Raw genomic sequence first — 5,148 nt, 5'->3', positions numbered from 1 at the left:
TGTTGGAGGATAATCATAAAACCACTATAGAACATAAAAAAAGATCAAATCTAATGATGAAAGAAGTGGTAAAGAAGGAGAACATTAAATAAATAGTTGTTGGCATCATTTACCCTATTTTGGATAGTGAGTTGGTAAGTTTGGTGTAATGCATTCCAATGAAAAGTGTGATGATAGTGGTTGTAAATGAAAACAATGAGCTCATTCCCACAAGGACGGTCATTAGATGGAGAGTCTACATGGGCTATCGAAAGCTAAATAAATACATAAGGAAAGACCATTTTCCTTTACCATTTATTGACCAAATGTTAGATATACTAATGAGAAAGGAGTACTATTGTTTGTTGGATGGGTATTTAAGATATAATCAGATCGCAATAGTTTTAGAAGATCAAGAGAAGACAATATTCACTTGTCCCTATGGCATGTTTGCCTCTAGAAGGATGCCATATGGACTTTGCAATGCTTCAGCCACATTTCAATGATACATGATGGCTATCTTTTCAGATACAGAGGAGCAAATATTAGAGGTATTTATGGATGTCTTTTCAGCATTTAGAATTTAGATGAATACTTGTTGAATCTTGATAAGGTATTGAAACAATGTGAAGAAATAAAACTAGTGCTAAATTGGGAGAAATGCTATTTTATTACATAAAAAGGTATTGTTCTTGGTCACAAGGCGTCAATAAAGGATTAGAGGTGGACAAAGCAAAGATAAAGACCATTGAGAAGCTTCCACCACCAACGTTGGTAAAAGGTATTAAGAGTGTCCTTGGACACCTTGGTTTTTATTAATGATTCATTAATGACTTTTCTAAAATTGCTAAACCCTTGCTAAATGTCATATCACATTTAAATTTGCACCTATTGTCATAGTTCTTGATTGGTCACTTCCATTCGAGCTTATGTGTGAAGCCAGTGACTATGCTATAGGTGCAGTGTTAGGACAAAAAAATGATAAAATTTTTCATTCAATATATTATGCTAGCAAGACCTTAACCAAACCCCAAATGCATTATACCACCATTGAAAAAGAATTATTTGTAGTTGTTTATGCATTTGAAAAGTTTCACACATACTTAATTGGTACAAAAGCTATTGTTTACAGTAACGGCTTTAATTATGTATTTTAGTACTAAGAAAGATGCTATGCTAAGGTTGATACGATGGATTTTGTTACTACAACAGTTTGATGTAGAAATCAAGAACAGAAAAGGTTCAGAGAATTAAGTAGTAGATGATCTATCGTAGCTAGGGCATGACAACCATGGTAAGGACTTAAGTTGGGTCAACAAGACCTTCCCCGATGAACAATGGTTACATGTTAGTAAAAAAAACTTACCATGGTATTTTGATTATGCTAATTTTATTGTAAGTAAGCTTTTTCCTCCAAATCTAAATTTTTATCAAAGAAAGAAATTTTTGCATGATGTAAAATTGTATCAAAGGTGTTTCTTCATGGAACGGTGGAAATAGTAGATGGGTTAACAAATAAAACATTTAAGGTGAATGGGCAATGATTAAAGCATTACTGAAGAAGTGACATTGATTGTCAACAATCCTCCATCCATCTCTTAGATCTAAATGAGTTCCAAAATAGTCTAGCTATTGACTATAAAGAAAATGCTTCTCAAGAGGCAATTCAAGGTTCTAAACTTAACTTATTTTTGTGTTTATTTTAATTAGTTTATGTTGATTTTCTTTGTTTGCAATTTGTTGTCTTTCATTTGATTTTTTTTATACACAATTCTATTAAGTTGTTTCTCATGTTTTGTAGGTTTTAAGATACAATTCAAAAAAAAAAAAGCCCAGCACTACAACCCTCAAAGGGTACAGTTGTGATACTTAAAATAAGCATGAAATAGAAGGCTTAGCATTACGACCCTTAAAGGGTAGAGTAGTGGCGCTGAAGTTGGCCCAAATCCTTAAGGCCACAAAAGGCTTAGTGGTGTGGCCCTCCAAGGGCAAAGGCACGACGCTGAAACCCAAAATGCATTTCCTAGAAAACAGATTGTTGAGTGTCGAAACCCTCAAAAGGCAAAGCTATAGTGTTGGTTTGGGGCTCGTCATAGTCTTTTTTATTTCTTACTTTTTTCTCTTTTTCTTCCACTACTAGGCGCACACCTTTAGCTCTCTTATTCCCTTTTCTCTCTTTCTTTCCATAATTTTTACCCACTAAGGTTAAATTTTCAAATTTTTTTGTTGTATCCAAAAAACTTCCATACTCATTCTATCTCCATCACAGTTCCCATTTTCAAGTTCTCAATAAAGTCTCTCAACTAAGTTCTTTTCTTCAAAGTATTTCTTTAGTTCTTGAGAATTTTTGTTACTAGTCCTTGACATTGCTAGATTTAATGGAAATTCATGTTAAATGGATTACTTTTGCTTTGTGGTTAATGGATATGTAGAAACTTCTACACATTCTTGGTTTGGGTAAGTTGATTTGTAGTTATTTAGTGGATTGTTGCATTTGAATACTTGATAATTTTAAATTATTATATTAAGGTGATAATCGTTTTGGAGAATTGGGAAATTATTGAACACCTATAGTTTGGGTTACATTCATCTTGGTTAGTTGCTATGATTTTTTTTTTGTAGATATGGCACCAAAGATAACAAGACCAAGTCCTAGTGCTTCTTTTGATTGAACGAAGTTTGTATCTATAGATGCTTTCACAAGATACTATAGCTTGTTGATAAAGAAGGTGCCCATACTTGAATGGGGTTTGAATTTTCTAATTATCTATTATGAAGGGCTACATGAAATGATTACAAAATAACTTTGGTAGAAATTCTATGCCTAATCAAAAGTCCTAGTCGTTCTAGTGGAAAGAGAGTTTTATACAAATTTATTAGAACATGTTGACGGGGTTACCTTTATGCGTTGCAAATAGGTCCTTTTCCATAGTTAGGCCATCAATGTTTTCTTTGAGACACTTACTATTGAAATGGATGAATATGGCCAATTCTGACTATCAAGATTGGGATTCAATACTTTTAGAGCTGTGTTGTGCGTGCAAAATGGAAACTGTTGCATGGAGAACCAGTATCATTCAAGAAAAGTGCAATGAAGAAGGAAATAAAAGTGCAGTTACACTTTGTAGCAGCAAGGTTACTTCCATCCACACATTAGTGATGTTACGAAGGATAGAGCAATTTTTATTTATCCCTTCATGACTCATAAATGCATTGACATTGGCGAGGTGATCTTTAATGCTATATTAGACACAGGTCGAACAAAATAGGATGGTATAGGCTTTCCTTCTTTGGTAATTGCTTTATGTGGGAAAGTTGGTGTTAGATGGAGTGATTCAAAAGAGATGCAACTTCCTAAAGTTCTAATTGATATGGGAATTCTTCAAAGATTGGATGAATCTGTTGCTATAAATCGTAGTATTTCATAGGCTGCTTGTAGCCTCCATTGAGAGCCCCAACCCATAATGTGTCTCAATGGATGGAATGTATTGATCATTGTCCAGATAATTAAAAGAGGCATAATAGGGCATTTAAGCAAATGATGTGGGCTTATGTTGGCATATCAGAATGGATATGGGTGCTTTCCCTTCTTGGCCAATTGATTCAGACTTCGATGATGCCTTGGGTGATGAGGATGAGGATGACTAGCAAACTGTAACTATAGATTTAGGGGAGTATTTTCTCTTCATTACTTTTAGTAACATTAGGGATAATGTTTACTTTTAGGTCTTTTTTTTGGGGGGGGGGGGCAGTTTTCAAATTTTATATTTATGTTTCGAAGTTCAAGGTTAGTTTTTTAGCATGATAATGTAGGAAAATTTTAATTTAAAAAGATGTTGGACTCTAAAGCTAGAATTAGTGCACCAATGAATTTGATCTACCTATCCAATGATGATAACCAATTATCTTGTTGATCTTTTGTACATAGTAAGCATGAATATTGTTTGAGTGTTACGTGAATTCTTATGCTTAGTATCATGATAGGATAGGATTTCCATAATTGAGCACTTTATCTCTTGCATTGAAGTATTATGTCCCTTTTGGAGAAAGCTTATGTAAATGTAAATAGTTTTGAACCATGTTTAGAGATCTAGAATTTGCTTGACTCTTCGTTGAGGTGAAATCGTAGGATATACTTAGTTAGAGAGATGACTTAGGCCATCCTTGGATAGATTGAGCCTTTCAAGTTAATCTAGTTACATTTTTATCCTTAGTATACCCTGTTGAGCTTAAATTGTGCTTTTCTTTGATTAAGCACATGAATTAATTAGCTTAGCCTTTAAGAAAATGTCCAATTCTATAAACTCACTCTTAAGCATATATATTGTTTTTGGAAATTTATGTTGATCTAGTTGATGAAAAAAGTGGAAAAGATGAAATGTAGAGAAAAATACAAAATTTTTGTCATGCCTTCATCCCACTACCAATAAAAGAAACAAGTTTGGGGGTGCTGATTTAAGAAAAAAATGTTTGATGAATGAAAAGTGAAAGGACAAGAAAAAGGTGTACTCGATGAAGAAACATAAGGCTATATAGTTCCTAGAACAATTATGTGCTTAAGCTGATTTGAGCTACTTATTATTCCATATCCTACCTTGAGCCTAGCTATATGTTACAAACTAAATAAAGCCCTAAGAATCTTTAGTTAAATGCTAGCCTACATTATTGGAGAAAGAGATAAAAAGAAAACATATGAAACTTTAAATTAGTTCGAAGTTTGCATGAGTATAAACCTATATGGAGTGCATGATATTAATTGTAAGAGATTTCTCACAAACACAAGAATCCGTTTCAGAATAAGCTTGCATTTGAATGTGATGTGAACTTTAATGATATTTGTATTTTGTTTTGAGTCGAGAAAATGAGATAATTTATGAGGAAATTAAAAAAGATCAATGATTTGGTCCAACTTATTTTTAGTTTGATGTTTCAATTTGGTTATGTTATTTTTATCTTAAGTTTTGCTAGAGCAGTGGCAAAATAGTAAGTTTAGGGGTATGATAACTCTATAATATAGAGTTATTTTTTAACATTTTGATTATTAAAAATAGCTAAGTCCTTGTGTTTTTAAGTAATTATAGGTAATTTTTATGCTTCTCATTATTAAGTTTAATAGATGTTAGAATATTTTAATATTAGTAATTTTAGCTCATTTTTATGTTAAAAGTC

Source organism: Theobroma umbraticum, unplaced genomic scaffold, assembly GCF_002168275.2.
Source record: "Theobroma umbraticum cultivar Fairchild unplaced genomic scaffold, ASM216827v3 scaffold_146.0, whole genome shotgun sequence".
NCBI lineage: Eukaryota > Viridiplantae > Streptophyta > Magnoliopsida > Malvales > Malvaceae > Theobroma > Theobroma umbraticum.
The sequence above is the reverse complement of the archived record's forward strand: the minus strand, read 5'-3'. Positions refer to the sequence as shown.